Here is a 19,190-nt window from a genome sequence, read left to right as displayed (position 1 = left end):
ATAATCCGAGAAGATCTATGTAGCAAGTCTCATTGAAATATGATGATTACTACTTGATATATCAAAAGCTGAAAATTAATTAATTATGCAAATTAGATAATTAATATGTACTCGTATTACCCTAAAAACTATCAGGTTTGTGCAGTGTCCTATGACATCTATGTACCAAGTGTCATTGAAATGTGATGATTACTACTTGAAATATCAAAAGCTGAAAATTAATTAATTATGCAAATTAGCTAATTAATATATACTGATATTAGCCTAAAACTATCAGGTCTGTGCAGTGTCCTATGATGTCTATGTACCAAATTTCATTGAAATGTGATGATTACTACTTGAAATATCAGAAGCTGAAAATTAATTAATTATGCAAATTAGGTAATTAATATGTACTCGTATTACCTTAAAAACTATCAGGTCTGTGCAGTGTCCTATGACATCTATGTACCAAGTGTCATTGAAATGTGATGATTACTACTTGAAATATCAAAAGCTGAAAATTAATTAATTATGCAAATTAGGTAATTAATATGTACTCATATTACCTTAAAAACTATCAGGTCTGTGCAGTGTCCTATGACATCTATGTACCAAGTTTCATTGAAATGTGATGATTACTACTTGAGCTATCAAAAGCTGAAAATTAATTAATTATGCTAATTAGGTAATTAATATCTACTGATATTACCCAAAAAACTATCAGGTCTGTGCAATGACCTATGACATCTATGTACCAAATTTTATTGAAATGTGATTACTACTTGAAATATCAAAAGCTGAAATATAATTAATTATGCTAATTAGGTAATTAATATGTACTCGTATTACCCTAAAAACTATCAGGTCTGTGCAGTGTCCTATGACATCTATGTACCAAGTGTCATTGAAATGTGATGATTAGTACTTGAAATATCAAAAGCTGAAAATTAATTAATTATGCAAATTAGGTAATTAATATGTACTCATATTACCCTAAAAACTATCAGGTCTGTGCAGTGTCCTATGACATCTATGTACCAAGTTTCATTGAAATGTGACAATTAATACTTGAAATATCAAAAGCTGAAAATTAATTAATTATGCTAATTAGGTAATTAATATCTACTGATATTACCCTAAAAACTTTCAGGTTTGTGCAGTGTCCTATGACATCTATGTACCAAGTTTTATTGAAATGTGCTGATTAGTACTTGAGATATCAGTGGAAAAGCCGAAAATTGATTAATCATTATGCAAATTAGGTAATTAATATTGCACAGATTTTTACCCAAAACTAATCAAATCTGCGCATTAGTTTGGAGCATCTGTGTGCCAAGTTTCATCAAAATCCAATGAGTGGTTCTTTAGATATCAGTGGAACAGTCATGAAACAGCCCAAAATCAGCTAATTATCATGCAAATTATCATGCAAATTAGGTAATTAATATGCATGGGATTTTTACCAAAACCTAATCAAATCTGCGCATTGGTCCAGAGCATCTATGCACCAAGTTTCATCAAAAACTGATGTATGGTTCTTGAGATATCAGTGGAACAGACGGACACACATACACACACACACACACACACACACACACACAGACACACTAACTGCAAAGACTCCCATTATGTGCTTCGCACATGGGAGTCAAAAATTGTCAAATCGAAATGGAAATGCTGCAGACTATTAAGAACAAACAAACAAATAAATTGTAAAAGGCTAAATGAAACGCGATTGAAACGTTTCAGCCAGGAATATGTTCTCGACTTCCATGATCTTATTTACTACAAAAACATTCTCCTTCAAAACATTGTTCATTATTCGTACCGTCAGCTTCTACAACGTTTACATTTACAGTAATGAACGAACAAATAAAACTTCCAAACGATCATCAAAGTTACGACGTGACTTAACTTACTTCGCGATGTTATACACCGGTTATACCAATAATTCCTCATACTCAGTCATGCCATGAAAAAATGTTACTTATTTTTTTATACGAAATAGACGTAAAATTTGAGCGATTATTTTTGATCACTCGATCGCTTGGGTGAAAAACAAAGACCGCCATGATAATTGTGACGTATTAATTGACCGGCATGTATCTTTTGACCCGATGGGTCAAAAACTCCATTAACCAATCAGAATACCGCATGGTAATGCCGGCAGAACCCGAAGTTTTCCGAATGGTAGTGATCATAATAATTACAGTGCGGAAGTAAAGCGATGTTGTAGCACGATGTGTTGGTATGGATTTCAGATGAAAACTGCATGATGGTTTTCGAAATAGGTGATAAGCAATTTTTAAAAGGTAAAAGAAGTCTTGCCATAAACAGTAAAATTGCAACTAACATTTTTGCAAACTCCACATTGTTTCAAACCGTTATTTTGTTTTTGAAACGGTTGATTGAAATGAACACACGTTATTTACGCAATATCGGACAATGCTGTGTACGCTGCTGGGGAATCCGTTGTGACGTCACAGGAAGCGCTGTCCCAGCTCAGGTGCAGCGTCAACGGGAAAAATCCCACACGCCAAACATTCGAACGAGGGAAACGAAAGCGAGGGCGCCGCCAGTGTTTGGAGTGTGGGGGAATCCCAATCTCCCAGGCAAAGTTCTATTTCTACGAATATATACTTTTGGTGTTCTAGCCGAAAGGATCTTTGGGGAGAAGAATGGTGGAATTCCTCACCGCATTACGTAATGACAACAACGTGACGTCACATTGATCACGTGACACCGACCGCGTCCGGTGTGAGATGGCGACATGACCCCTCAAGAATACTCGGATGAATGGGCTTTATTTCGAATAATTACGTCTCAGTGGTTACTGTGGTGAGTATTTAATAAATAGACAATCTATCGACCTTAGTTGAGAGTCGTGTTTCACAGAACATTGCATGATTTTTAGTCGTTTATTGCGCATTGGTCTCATTGCTGCGTCAACATGGACGGTCCTCTAAGACTGTCACCATAGCATTATGTTCCAGTCAATGTCAACCCCCACCCTCCCCACCTCGGGGTTTAGTGGGGGATTTGGAAATTATTGTTGTAAAATTTGCGAAATGCCCCACCTTCTGGGGCAAGATGGATAGGCAAATCCCCACTCAAAACAAACCCCCACATTTCTCCCACCGATCGCCACTGTCTGCCATGCTTGCTATCAGCAGAGTACTAGCGATGCTAGCGATGACGGGACACGAAACACGGCTATCCCCCCCCCTCTCCACGGGCACGGTTTGGCGGTAAACCCTGTCTAATGCCCCACATTTGCCCCGCATCGCCCAAAGTGGGATGGGTTGGGGTTTACATTGACTGGAGCATTACTGTGTTGACAAATATCATGTACGTTTATTATACCATGAGATGAACACAAACACTGCTATGGACCTACAGCTATGTTAAATGTATTACAAATATTGAGCTTACAGATACTCCAAGATAGTTAAATGTTTTTGTTAAGCTGACCTCTTTGTTTTCAAAAAATAATAAATGATCATTCAAAAGTCCGTTACTTTTATTGAAGCTAGGGGGAGTCGTCACCTGCATTTTTTTCTATATTTACAGTTAGTTTGCTTTGTTTTGTGTATTTGTCCAGATTATCTAAGGAGAACTGTAATTTATTTTTATTTTCAGATAGCATGACAATGTCATCTGCATATAACAGACAACTAACTGGTCTTCAAAAAATTCTGGTAAGTCGTTATTAAAAATATTAAATAATGTTGAGACTGGAATTCTTTGGTCAAACACCCGTTAGTTTTAATTGTATAGGTAACATTGCTGTACATATTTTAATAATTTCTTAAATACATCACATGTAGGCAAACATTATCAAAGGCCTTTCTTAGGTCAACAAAACATGCATAAACTCTTTTCGTGTTTTTGTTTTGATTTACTTCCTAGTTTGTTTCAGTTTTTTCTAAGTAATCTGTTAGGCCAGTCTTTTTTTATTCCTTGTTTCGCAAGTTTTTATAAGGCAATTTTTTTGAGGAGGGCAGAAAAAAAAAATAATTCTTTTTTTCCATTAGATTTGTGTGATTCTCATAGAATTGTAAGTGAGATCATTGATCGGAGAGAAGAAATGAAATAAAATTTTATTCCATGTATAACCTTGTTTCTCATCTGCGTGAGACTTCGGTACTTTGATCATGATACTCCCACGAAAATGCAATTTGGATTTGTTATGCGGCGGTGGTAAAAAAAATGAAGATAAAAATAATATTTTTTTAGCATTTTTTTGCGCTTACAAGTCGGTGGGCGCGAGAAATTACGCTGAAATAAAATTATATTTTTATTTCATTTTCGGCTCCTGTTCATTCGGCGGGTTCGCGAAACAAGGGATAATAAAAGTCTGGCCTTAATCTTTTATTTAGTACACTTGTAAACAACTTGATATGGTAATTTCCCTATAGTTGGAGGGATTGGATTTTAATCTTGATTTATGGATTAGTACTATTAAACTTGAACTCCAGGATTTAGGATAAGTATTTGATAAGTAAAGCATATTAATTAAAAAATTTATGTATGGCATTTTTTAAATAGAATTTATCACTTTTGAACTTTTCATTTCACATGAAATGAATTACCAAACAAACAAACTGTAATTGTACACATGTCTACAATAACAAAGTATATTGATATAGTGTTATTTTCTTCTCCATTTTGACATGTTTTTCTGTAAATCCTCAAAGACAGAGCCAAATTACATATACTAAAAATTTACATTTCCTATTGAAATGTTTACAACAAACAGACTCTTACATTTGGTTTAGATGTATTCATAGCAAGAATTGCACCTTTAAGTCATTCACACTGCAAGACTTTTTTGTTGTTGCCATAACTACATTTTTTTATGGATAGAAATTATCGTGACTTTGATAACAATATATGTCATTGACCTCAAAAATTGTCACTGTCTTAGAAGAATTTGGCTTTTCTCAAAATTAAACTGGTATTATATGCAGTGAAAAGGGGTACTATAGAATACTTTATTTTATATCAGAATTATTTGTTGTTGAAAATAAAACCAGCAAATACACTGTTCCTATATTTTACATTCAACGCGTCAAGAATCAGTAAAAATAAACTTAATACAAAATATCCAAAAAATCTTTTCAGCTAAAATAAAGTATTTGCAATACAATAGAAACTGGTCTCACAAGTTACCATAAAGTATAGGATATCATGCACTGTTGGATGCAATCAAAATTCGTGATGTTTTTTTATATGATTGCGATATTCTCATGATAATGTCATTTTTGTTGCTTTGAGTTATAGAGATATTATGAGTATATATAATGAACCACCTCCTGGTATGTATGTGGTATCAGATAAAGACGACATCACTAAGGTATGTACTAATGAACCACCTCCTAGTATGTGTGTGGTACCAGATAAAGACGACATCACTAAGGTATGTACTAATGAACCACCTCCTGCTGTGTGTGTGGTACCGGATAAAGACAACATCACTAAGGTATGTACTAATGAACCACCACCTGCTATGTGAGTGGTACCAGATAAAGATGACATCACTAAGGTATGTACTAATGAACCACCTCCTGGTATGTTTGTGGTACCAGATAAAGACGACATCACTAAGGTATGTACTAATGAACCACCTCCTGCTGTGTGTGTGGTACCGGATAAAGACAACATCACTAAGGTATGTACTAATGAACCACCTCCTGCAGTGTGTGTGGTACCAGATAACGACGACATCACTAAGGTATGTACTAATAAACCACCTCCTGGTATGTTTGTGGTACCAGATAAAGACGCACTAACTAAGGTATGTACTAGTGAACCACCTCCTGTTTTGTGTGTGTGGTACCGGATAAAGACAACATCACTGAGGTATGTACTAATGAACCACCACCTGGTATGTGAGTGGTACCAGATAATGACAATATCACTAAAGTATGCACTACTAAACCACCTCCTGGTATGTGTGTGGTACCGGATAAAGACAACATCACCAAGGTATGTACTAATGAACCACCTCTTGGTATGTGTGTGGTACCGGATGAAGACGACATCACTAAGGTATGTACTAATAAACCACCTCCTGGTATGTTTGTGGTACCAGATAAAGACAATATCACTAAGGTATGTACTACTAAACCACCTCCTGGTATGTGTGTGGTACCGGATAAAGACAACATCACTAAAGTATGCACAACTAAACCACCTCCTTGTATGTGTGTGGTACCGGATAAAGATGACATAACTAAGGTATGTACTACTAAACCACCTCCTGGTATGTGTGTGGTACTGGATAAAGACAACATCACTAAAGTATGGACTACTAAACTACCTCCTGGTATGTGTGTGGTACCGGATAAAGACGACATCACTAAGGTATGTACTAATGAACCACCTCCTGCAGGGTGTGTGGTACCAGATAACGACGACATCACTAAGGTATGTACTAATAAACCACCTCCTGGTATGTGTGTGGTACCGGATAAAGACGACATCACTAAGGTATGTACTAATGACCCACCTCCTGCAGTGTGTGTGGTACAAGATAACGACGACATCACTAAGGTATGTACTAGTGAACCACCTCCTGGTATGTTTGTGGTACCAGATAAAGACGACATCACTAAGGTATGTACTAATAAACCACCTCCTGCTGTGTGTGTGGTACCAGATAAAGACGACATCACTAAGGTATGTACTAATGAACCACCTCCTGGTATGTTTGTGGTACCAGATAAAGACGACATCACTAAGGTATGTACTAATGAACCACCTCCTGCTGTGTGTGTGGTACCGGATAAAGACAACATCACTAAGGCATGTACTAATGAACCACCTCCTGCAGTGTGTGTGGTACCAGATAACGACGACATCACTAAGGTATGTACTAATAAACCACCTCCTGGTATGTTTGTGGTACCAGATAAAGACGCACTAACTAAGGTATGTACTAGTGAACCACCTCCTGTTTTGTGTGTGTGGTACCAGATAAAGACGACATCACTAAGGTATGTACTAATGAACCACCTGGTATGTGTGTGGTACCGGATAAAGACAACATCACTAAGGTATGTACTAATGAACCACCTCCTGGTATGTTTGTGGTACCAGATAAAGACGACATCACTAAGGTATGTACTAATGAACCACCTCCTGGTATGTGTGTGGTACCGGATAAAGACAACATCACTAAGGTATGTACTAATGAACCACCTCCTGGTATGTTTGTGGTACCAGATAAAGACGACATCACTAAGGTATGTACTAATGAACCACCTCCTGCTGTGTGTGTGGTACCGGATAAAGACAACATCACTAAGGCATGTACTAATGAACCACCTCCTGCACTGTGTGTGGTACCAGATAACGACGACATCACTAAGGTATGTACTAATAAACCACCTCCTGGTATGTTTGTGGTACCAGATAAAGACGCACTAACTAAGGTATGTACTAGTGAACCACCTCCTGTTTTGTGTGTGTGGTACCAGATAAAGACGACATCACTAAGGTATGTACTAATGAACCACCTCCTGGTATGTGTGTGGTACCGGATAAAGACAACATCACTAAGGTATGTACTAATGAACCACCTCCTGGTATGTTTGTGGTACCAGATAAAGACGACATCACTAAGGTATGTACTAATGAACCACCTCCTGCTGTGTGTGTGGTACCGGATAAAGACAACATCACTAAGGTATGTACTAATGAACCTCTTCCTGCAGTGTGTGTGGTACCAGATAACGACGACATCACTAAGGTATGTACTAATAAACCACCTCCTGGTATGTTTATGGTACCAGATAAAGACGCACTAACTAAGGTATGTACTAGTGAACCACCTCCTGTTTTGTGTGTGTGGTACCAGATAAAGACGACATCACTAAGGTATGTACTAATGAACCACCACCTGGTATGTGTGTGGTACCGGATAATGACAATATCACTGAGGTATGTACTAATGAACCACCACCTGGTATGTGAGTGGTACCAGATAATGACAATATCACTAAAGTATGCACTACTAAACCATCTCCTGGTATGTGTGTGGTACTGGATAAAGACAACATCACCAAGGTATGTACTAATGAACCACCTCCTGCTGTGTGTGTGGTACCAGATAAAGACGACATCACTAAGGTATGTACTAATGAATCACCACCTGGTATGTGAGTGGTACAAGATAAAGACGACATCACTAAGGTATGTACTGATGAACCACCACCTGCTGTGTGTGTGGTACCAGATAAAGACGACATCACTAAGGTATGTACTAATGAATCACCTCCTGGTATGTGTGTGGTACCGGATAAACATAACATCACTAAGATATGTACTAAAGAATCATCTCCTGGTATATGTGTGGTACCGGATAAAGACAACATCACTAAAGTATGCACAACTAAACCTCCTCCTGGTATGTGTGTGGTACCAGATAAAGATGACATAACTAAGGTATGCACTACTAAACTACCTCCTGGTATGTGTGTGGTATCGGATAAAGATGACATAACTAAGGTATGTACTACTAAACCACCTCCTGGTATGTGTGTGGTACCAGATAAAGACAACAGCGCTGAAGTATGCACTACTAAACCACCTCCTGGTATGTGTGTGGTACCGGATAAATACAACATTGCTGAAGTGTGCACTACTAAACCACCTCCTGGTATGTGTGTGGTACCGGATAAAGATGACATAACTAAGGTATGTACTAATAAACCACCTCCTTGTATGTGTGTGGTACCGGATGAAGATTACATCACTAAGCTATGTACTAATAAACCACCTCCTGGTATGTGTGTGGTACTAGATAAAGATGACATCACTAAGGTGCGCACTACTAAAACACCTCCTGGTATGTGTGTGGTACCGGATAAAGATGACATAACTAACGTATGTACTAATAAACCACCTCCTTGTATGTGTGTGGTACCGGATAAAGATTACATCACTAAGGTATGTACTAATAAACCACCTCCTGGTATGTGTGTGGTACTAGATAAAGATGACATCACTAAGGTGCGCACTACTAAACCACCTCCTGGTATATGTGTGTGGTACCAGATAAAGATGACATAACTAAGGTATGTACTAATGAACCACCTCCTGCAGTGTGTGTGGTACCAGATAACGACGACATCACTAAGGTATGTACTAATAAACCACCTCCTGGTATGTTTGTGGTACCAGATAAAGACGCACTAACTAAGGTATGTACTAGTGAACCACCTCCTGTTTTGTGTGTGTGGTACCAGATAAAGACGACATCACTAAGGTATGTACTAATGAACCACCTCCTGCTGTGTGTGTGGTACCAGATAAAGACGACATCACTAAGGTATGTACTAATGAACCACCTCCTGCTGTGTGTGTGGTACCGGATAAAGACAACATCACTAAGGCATGTACTAATGAACCACCTCCTGCAGTGTGTGTGGTACCAGATAACGACGACATCACTAAGGTATGTACTAATAAACCACCTCCTGGTATGTTTGTGGTACCAGATAAAGACGCACTAACTAAGGTATGTACTAGTGAACCACCTCCTGTTTTGTGTGTGTGGTACCAGATAAAGACGACATCACTAAGGTATGTACTAATGAACCACCTCCTGGTATGTGTGTGGTACCGGATAAAGACAACATCACCAAGGTATGTACTAATGAACCACCTCCTGGTATGTTTGTGGTACCAGATAAAGACGACATCACTAAGGTATGTACTAATGAACCACCTCCTGCTGTGTGTGTGGTACCGGATAAAGACAACATCACTAAGGTATGTACTAATGAACCTCTTCCTGCAGTGTGTGTGGTACCAGACAACGACGACATCACTAAGGTATGTACTAATAAACCACCTCCTGGTATGTTTGTGGTACCAGATAAAGACGTACTAACTAAGGTATGTACTAGTGAACCACCTCCTGTTTTGTGTGTGTGGTACCAGATAAAGACGACATCACTAAGGTATGTACTAATGAACCACCACCTGGTATGTGTGTGGTACCGGATAATGACAATATCACTGAGGTATGTACTAATGAACCACCACCTGGTATGTGAGTGGTACCAGATAATGACAATATCACTAAAGTATGCACTACTAAACCACCTCCTGGTATGTGTGTGGTACCGGATAAAGACAACATCACCAAGGTATGTACTAATGAACCACCTCCTGCTGTGTGTGTGGTACCAGATAAAGACGACATCACTAAGGTATGTACTAATGAATCACCACCTGGTATGTGAGTGGTACAAGATAAAGACGACATCACTAAGGTATGTACTACTAAACCACCTCCTGGTATGTGTGTGGTACCGGATAAACATAACATCACTAAGATATGTACTAAAGAATCGTCTCCTGGTATATGTGTGGTACTGGATAAAGACAACATCACTAAAGTATGCACAACTAAACCTCCTCCTGGTATGTGTGTGGTACCAGATAAAGATGACATAACTAAGGTATGCACTACTAAACTACCTCCTGGTATGTGTGTGGTATCGGATAAACATGACATAACTAAGGTATGTACTACTAAACCACCTCCTTGTATGTGTGTAGTACCAGATAAAGACAACAGCGCTGAAGTATGCACTACTAAACCACCTCCTGGTATGTATGTGGTACCGGATAAATACAACATTGCTGAAATGTGCACTACTAAACCACCTCCTGGTATGTGTGTGGTACCGGATAAAGATGACATAACTAAGGTATGTACTAATAAACCACCTCCTTGTATGTGTGTGGTACCGGATGAAGATTACATCACTAAGCTATGTACTAATAAACCACCTCCTGGTATGTGTGTGGTACTAGATAAAGATGACATCACTAAGGTGCGCACTACTAAAACACCTCCTGGTATGTGTGTGGTACCGGATAAAGATGACATCACCAAGGTATGTACTAATAAACCACCTCCTGGTATGTGTGTGGTACTAGAAAAAGATGACATCACTAAGGTGCGCACTACTAAACCACCTCCTGGTATATGTGTGTGGTACCAGATAAAGATGACATAACTAAGGTATGTACTAATGAACCACCTCCTGGTATGTGTGTGGTACCGGATAAAGACAACATCACTAAGGTATGTACTACTTAACCACCTCCTGGTATGTGTGTGGTACCGGATAAAGATGATATAACTAAGGTATGCACTACTAAACCGCCTCCTGGTATGTGTTGGGTACTGGATAAAGATGACATCACAAAAGTATGTACTAATAAACCACCTCCTGGTATGTGTGTGGTACCGGATAAAGATGACATAACTAAGGTATGTACTAATAAACCACCTCCTGGTATGTGTGTGGTACTGGATAAAGATGACATCACAAAAGTATGTACTAATAAACCACCTCCTGGTATGTGTGTGGTACCGGATAAAGATGACATAACTAAGGTATGTACTAATAAACCACCTCCTGGTATGTGTGTGGTACCGGATAAAGACAACATCACTAAAGTATGCCCTACTAAACTATCTTCTGGTATGTGTGTGGTACCGGATAAAGATGACATAACTAAGGTATGCACTACTGATGAACCACCTCCTGGTATGTGTGTGGTACCGGATAAAGACAACATCACTAAAGTATGCCCTACTAAACTATCTTCTGGTATGTGTGTGGTACTGGATAAAGATGATGTAACTAAGGTATGCTCTACTAAACCGCCTCCTGGTATGTGTCGGGTACTGGATAAAGATGACATCACTAAGGCATGCACTACTAAACCGCCTCCTGGTATGTTTGTGGTACCAGATAAAGATGACATCACTAAGGTATGTACTAATAAACCACCTCCTAGTATGTGTGTGGTACCGGATAAAGACAACATCACTAAAGTATGCACAACTAAACTACCTCGTGGTATGTGAGTGGTACCAGATAAAGATGACATAACTAAGGTATGTACTAATAAACGGCCTCCTGGTATGTTTGTGGTACCGGATAAAGATGACATCACTAAGGTATGTAGTAATGAACCACCTCCTGGTATGTTTGTGGTACCGGATAAAGATGACATCACTAAGGTATGCACTAATGAAGCTGCTCCTGGTATGTTTGTGGTACTAGATAAAGACTGCATCACTAAGGTATGTACTAATAAACCACCTCCTGGTATGTGTGCGGTACCAGATAAAGACGATATCACTAAGGTATGTACTAATAAACCGCCTCCTGGTATGTTTGTGGTACCAGATAAAGATGACATAACTAAGGTATGTACTAATGAATCACCTCCTGGTATGTTTGTGGTACCAGATAAAGATGACATAACTAAGGTATGCACTACTAAACCACCTCCTGGTACGTGTGTGGTACCGGATAAAGATGACATAACTAAAGTATGTACTAATAAACCACCTCCTGGTATGTGTGTGGTACCTAATAAAGACAATATCACTAAAGTATGTACTAATAAACCGCCTCCTGGTATGTTTGTGGTACCGGATAAAGATGACATCACTAAGGTATGTAGTAATGAACCACCTCCTGGTATGTGTGTGGTACTAGATAAAGACTGCATCACTAAGGTATGTACTAATGAACCACGTTCTGGTATATGTGTGGTACTGGAAAAAGATCAACTGCACTCTTTAGCTTTCTGTTAATCTGGAGTCTTAGTTGCCCTGGGACAAAGAATTGAAAGTCTGTGCCCTTTAGGCTAATGTTAATTTTGAGTCTTAGTACACTTGAGATCAGAATTGATATGTCTATGCCCCTTAGGCTGCTGATATTTTAATGTTTTGTCTTTTTGTCTTGTAGGTTCATGCGTTGATAATCGGACCATTTGATACTCCATATGAAGGCGGCTTCTTCCATTTTTTAATCCGATTCTCACCAGACTATCCAATCAGACCAACTCGAGTTATATTAATAACGACAGGAGATGGTTAAGTTTGATTTAATGCAAATCTATATCGTAATGGTAAAGTGTGTCTATATTGGGGTGAGTAATGCTAGTTTATATCTTTATAGTTAACTTTTCACCACCATGTCCCTCATTTCATCACAAATTCACAAAATCGTCCTGTTTATAGTCTGCACTTTACTTCAGAAGATTGGGACAAAAATAGCCAAATTTTTTGATTAAAAACTGAAAATTGACTGAAATTGTGTCTGTTGACTCCAAAATTAAAAATGTTGGTTCATTTCCAGAAATATTTAAGAATATTAAATAAATAGTGCAGAACAATTTTGGTGAGAAAGTCTGGTGGTGAAAAGGTTAAACACAATTTTATAAAGAGTGTAAAAAGTATATCATTACATTTAATTTGCTTACTGGTAACTTAGCTTATTTTTTGAAAATTTAAATTGTGCCCTGGAATGTAAACTAATAGTCTGTGCTTTTTAGGTCACTCTTAATTTGGAGTCTTAGTTGCCCTGGGACAAGAATTCATAGTCTGTGCCCCTTAGACTAATGTTAATTTTAAGTTTTAGGACACCTGGGACAAGAATAGATCAACTGCGCCCTTTAGCTTGCTGTTAATTTTGAGTCCTAGTACACTTGAGACCAGAATTGATATGTCTATGCCCCTTAGGCTAATGTTAATTTTAAGTTTTAGGACACCTGGGACAAGAATAGATCAACTGCGCCCTTTAGCTTGCTGTTAATTTTGAGTCCTAGTACACTTGAGACCAGAATTGATATGTCTATGCCCTTTAGGCTAATGTTAATTTTAAGTTTTAGGACACCTGGGACAAGAATAGACCAACTGCGCCCTTTAGCTTGCTGTTAATTTTGAGTCCTAGTACACTTGAGACCAGAATTGATATGTCTATGCCCCTTAGGCTAATGTTAATTTTAAGTTTTAGGACACCTGGGACAAGAATAGATCAACTGCGCCCTTTAGCTTGCTGTTAATTTTGAGTCCTAGTACACTTGAGACCAGAATTAATATGTCTGTGCCCCTTATGCTAATGTTAATTTTAAGCTTTAGGACACCTGGGACAAGAATTGATCAACTGGGGGGATTATAATCAAATAAATGACTTGTTGTGAAATGCTGTAAATTTGGAGGGGGGGTCATACTCGAGCACGGGTTTATACTCAGACAACTATGGTAGATAGTTGCCAAGGGACAAGAACTGATAGTATGTGCCCCTTAGGCTAATGTTAATTTTAAGTTTTAGGACACCTGGGACAAGAATAGATCAACTGCGCCCTTTAGCTTGCTGTTAATTTTGAGTCCTTGTACACTTGAAATCAGAATTGATATGTCTATGCCCTTTAGGCTAATGTTAATTTTAAGTTTTAGGACACCTGGGACAAGAATAGATCAACTGCGCCCTTTAGCTTGCTGTTAATTTTGAGTCCTAGTACACTTGAGACCAGAATTGATATGTCTATGCCCCTTAGGCTAATGTTAATTTTAAGTTTCAGGACACCTGGGACAAGAATAGATCAACTGCGCCCTTTAGCTTGCTGTTAATTTTGAGTCCCAGTACACTTGAGACCAGAATTGATATGTCTATGCCCTTTAGGCTAATGTTAATTTTAAGTTTTAGGACACCTGGGACAAGAATAGATCAACTGCGCCCTTTAGCTTGCTGTTAATTTTGAGTCCCAGTACACTTGAGACCAGAATTGATATGTCTATGCCCCTTAGGCTAATGTTAATTTTAAGTTTTAGGACACCTGGGACAAGAATAGATCAACTGTGCCCTTTAGCTTGCTGTTAATTTTGAGTCCTAGTACACTTGAGACCAGAATTGATATGTCTATGCCCCTTAGGCTAATGTTAATTTTAAGTTTTAGGACACCTGGAACAAGAATAGATCAACTGCGCCCTTTAGCTTGCTGTTAATTTTGAGTCCCAGTACACTTGAGACCAGAATTGATATGTCTATGCCCTTTAGGCTAATGTTAATTTTAAGTTTTAGGACACCTGGGACAAGAATAGATCAACTGCGCCCTTTAGCTTGCTGTTAATTTTGAGTCCTAGTACACTTGAGACCAGAATTGATATGTCTATGCCCCTTAGGCTAATGTTAATTTTAAGTTTTAGGACACCTGGGACAAGAATAGATCAACTGCGCCCTTTAGCTTGCTGTTAATTTTGAGTCCTAGTACACTTGAGACCAGAATTGATATGTCTATGCCCTTTAGGCTAATGTTAATTTTAAGTTTTAGGACACCTGGGACAAGAATAGATCAACTGCGCCCTTTAGCTTGCTGTTAATTTTGAGTCCTAGTACACTTGAGACCAGAATTAATATGTCTGTGCCCCTTATGCTAATGTTAATTTTAAGCTTTAGGACACCTGGGACAAGAATTGATCAACTGGGGGGATTATAATCAAATAAATGACTTCTTGTGAAATGCTGTAAATTTGGAGGGGGGGGGGGGTCATACTCGAGCACGGGTTTATACTCAGACAACTATGGTAGATAGTTGCCAAGGGACAAGAATTGATAGTCTGTGCCCCTTAGGCTAATGTTAATTTTAATTTTTAGGACACCTGGGACAAGAATAGATCAACTGCGCCCTTTAGCTTGCTGTTAATTTTGAGTCCTAGTACACTTGAAATCAGAATTGATATGTCTATGCCCTTTAGGCTAATGTTAATTTTAAGTTTTAGGACACCTGGGACAAGAATAGATCAACTGCGCCCTTTAGCTTGCTGTTAATTTTGAGTCCTAGTACACTTGAGACCAGAATTGATATGTCTATGCCCCTTAGGCTAATGTTAATTTTAAGTTTCAGGACACCTGGGACAAGAATAGATCAACTGCGCCCTTTAGCTTGCTGTTAATTTTGAGTCCCAGTACACTTGAGACCAGAATTGATATGTCTATGCCCTTTAGGCTAATGTTAATTTTAAGTTTTAGGACACCTGGGACAAGAATAGATCAACTGCGCCCTTTAGCTTGCTGTTAATTTTGAGTCCTAGTACACTTGAGACCAGAATTGATATGTCTATGCCCTTTATGCTAATGTTAATTTTAAGTTTTAGGACACCTGGGACAAGAATAGATCAACTGCGCCCTTTAGCTTGCTGTTAATTTTGAGTCCTAGTACACTTGAGATCAGAATTAATATGTCTATGCCCTTTAGGCTAATGTTAATTTTAAGTTTTAGGACACCTGGGACAAGAATTGATAGTCTGTGCCCCTTAGGCTAATGTTAATTTTAAGTTTTAGGACACCTGGGACAAGAATAGATCAACTGCGCCCTTTAGCTTGCTGTTAATTTTGAGTCCTAGTACACTTGAGACCAGAATTGATATGTCTATGCCCTTTAGGCTAATGTTAATTTTAAGTTTTAGGACACCTGGGACAAGAATAGATCAACTGCGCCCTTTAGCTTGCTGTTAATTTTTTAGTCCTAGTACACTTGAGACCAGAATTGATATGTCTATGCCCCTTAGGCTAATGTTAATTTTAAGTTTTAGAACACCTGGCACAAGAATAGATCAACTGTGCCCTTTAGCATGCTGTTAATTTTGAGTCCCAGTACACTTGAGACCAGAATTGATATGTCTATGCCCCTTAGGCTACTGATATTTCATTGTTTTGTATTTTTGTCTTTTAGGTTCATGCGTTGATAACCGGACCATTTGATACTCCATATGAAGGCGGCTTCTTCCATTTTTTAATCCGATTTTCACCAGACTATCCAATCAGACCACCAAGAGTTATATTAATAACGACGGGAGATGGTAAAGTTCGATTTAATCCAAATCTATATCGTAATGGTAAAGTGTGTCTCAGTATATTGGGGTGAGTAATCCTGGTTTGTACCTTTTCAGTAACCTTTTTACCACCAGGTCCCTCTTTTCATCACATATTCACAAAATAGTCCTCTTTATAGTCTTTATTTTCTTCAAATATTGGAACAAAAATAGTCAAATTTTTTGAGTAAAAACTGAAATTTTGTATATTTGCTCCAAAATTGGGGTTCATTTCCCGAAATATTGGATAATGTAAAAAAAGGTACAGAAAAATGTGGGTGAAAAAGTCTGGTGGTGAAGAGGTTAATGGTCTCATTGCTTGTTTTTATACTTCACGTTGTTAGTACTTTATTCCACATTGTTATTGCTGGGAAAGGATTAGTCAAGTAGGAAATATGGGTCCCCATGCACCCTTATGATATATTTTTTTGACTCCCATGTGCGAAGCACAAAATGGGAGTCTTTGCAGTTAGTGTGTCTGTATGTGTGTATGTGTGTATGTGTGTATGTGTGTATGTGTGTATGTGTGTATGTGTGTATGTGTGTGTGTATGTGTGTATGTGTGTCCGACTGTTCCACTGCTATCTCAAGAACCATACATTGGTTTTTGATGAAACTTGGTGCATAGATGCTCTGGGCCAATGCGCAGATTTGATTAGGTTTTGGTAAAAATCCATGCTCGTTAATTACCTAATTTGCATGATAATTAGCTAATTTTTAGCTGTTCTATGACTGTTCCACTGATATCTAAAGAACCACTCATTGGATTTTGATGAAACTTGGTACATAGATGCTCTGAACATATGCGCAGATTTGATTAATTTTTGGTAAAAATCCGTGCATATTAATTACCTAATTTGCATGATAATTAGCTATTTTTTAGTGGTTCCATGACTGTTCCACTGATATCTAAACAACCACTCATTGGATTTTGATGAAACTTGGTACATAGATGCTCTGAACTAATGCTAGGTTTTGATTAGTTTTTGGTAATAATCCGTGGATACTAATTACCTAATTTGCATAATGATTAGTCAATTTTCGGTTTTTCCACTGATATCTCAAGTACTAATCATCACATTTCAATGAAACTTGGTACATAGATGTCATACAACACTGCACAGACCTGATAGTTTTTATGGTAATATCAGTACATATTAATTACCTAATTTGCATAATTAATTAATTTTCAGCATTTGATATAAGTAGTTAGCATTACATTTCAATGAAACTTGGTACTTACATACTCAAGGACTATGCAGAGATTGATTGTTTTCGATAAATATTTGTGCATATTAATCACCTAATTTGCATAATTAGTTAATTTTCAGCTTTTCCACGGGTATCTCAAGTACTAATCATCGCATTTCAATGAAACTTGGTACATAGATCCTTTAGGACTATGCAGAGACCTGATTAGTTTTAGGGTAAATAATTGTGCATATTAATTACCTAATTTGCATAATTAATTTTCAGCTTTTCTACTGATATCTAAAGTACTAATCATCATATTTCAATGAATCTAGAATTATGCAGACCCAATTAGTTTCCGGTAAATATTTGTGCATATTAATCACCTAATTTGCATAATTAACCAACTTTCACACTGATATCTCAGGTACTATACATCACATATCAATGAATGTACATGGATGCTGTAGGACAATAGACAGACCTGAATAATTGTGGGTTAAAATCTGTACATATTAATTACCTAATTTGCATAATTAACCAATTTTAATCTTTCACACTGATATCTAAAGTACCGTAAAAACTCCAAAATTTCGACTGGTTTTAAATAATTTGTGTTAGAAATGTGACGTGTTTTTAGAGTCAAAATTAAGGTGCATTTTCGGACGGTCGAATTTTTCAGAATAGAAATCAGCAAAAAAAAATGGGGATGATAGACAGTGTGCTTCATTAGTTTTTAAAAAATGCAATGTCCGTCAATTGACGTAAACTTCCTCATGTTTCACGGTAAAAGCAAAGGTCGTGGCCGAGTTGTAACTCAAAATCTAAACAAAGTCATCAATCAGTGAGTATTATGACAAGCAAAACAAAACATCAAGACGCGGAGAAAAGGTCAGCACAAAACTAATAGGTCAAAAGACAAAGCTGTCTCGCACTACCTAGGAAAACTTGTGAATGTTCGAAGTACAGGTACCCATTGGACAAAAGATACATGGAAGTTTAGCAAACGATCTCCCCGACCCAGTGCAATGTATCCGGTTAGAATCAAAGCTCACGTGTCCCTTATTTGAGCACCGTACCGGTGATTTGAGGGACCAAATTCTGCCGTAAATTCGCCCTTGGATTAAAAAATATAATGGGATTTAAGAAAATAAAATGGGACTTTTAAGGTGTATTTTGGCGTCATTTTTCGGACATTTCAATCAATCCTGCCGGCTAAAATAGAGTAAGTTTTACCGTAGTCATTGACGTCTGTCTATTCAAGAGTACACGTGTATGATTTTTATCGTGACTAGCGTGAGCGGGTAAGCTTCCTTTCGAG

The 19,190-nt window shown here is 37.9% G+C and overlaps 1 pseudogene across 1 annotated transcript in view; it reads left to right on the top strand.

Annotated features, from left to right (window-relative positions):
- The first annotated feature begins 2,529 nt into the window (after window positions 1-2,529).
- LOC144352215 (ubiquitin-conjugating enzyme E2 Z-like) overlaps window positions 2,530-19,190 on the top strand; it is a 30,556-nt pseudogene continuing 13,895 nt past the window's right edge. The window contains exons 1-5 of the transcript XR_014927854.1: window positions 2,530-2,820; window positions 3,622-3,680; window positions 5,266-5,338; window positions 12,771-12,954; window positions 16,540-16,727. The product of XR_014927854.1 is annotated as a ubiquitin-conjugating enzyme E2 Z-like (transcript). The remainder of the gene's footprint in view (window positions 2,821-3,621; window positions 3,681-5,265; window positions 5,339-12,770; window positions 12,955-16,539; window positions 16,728-19,190) is intronic.

This window comes from Saccoglossus kowalevskii, chromosome 20 (assembly GCF_978046115.1).
Source record: "Saccoglossus kowalevskii chromosome 20, keSacKowa6.1, whole genome shotgun sequence".
Taxonomy (NCBI): Eukaryota; Metazoa; Hemichordata; class Enteropneusta; family Harrimaniidae; genus Saccoglossus; species Saccoglossus kowalevskii.
This window is presented reverse-complemented; position numbering and strand designations above follow the sequence as displayed.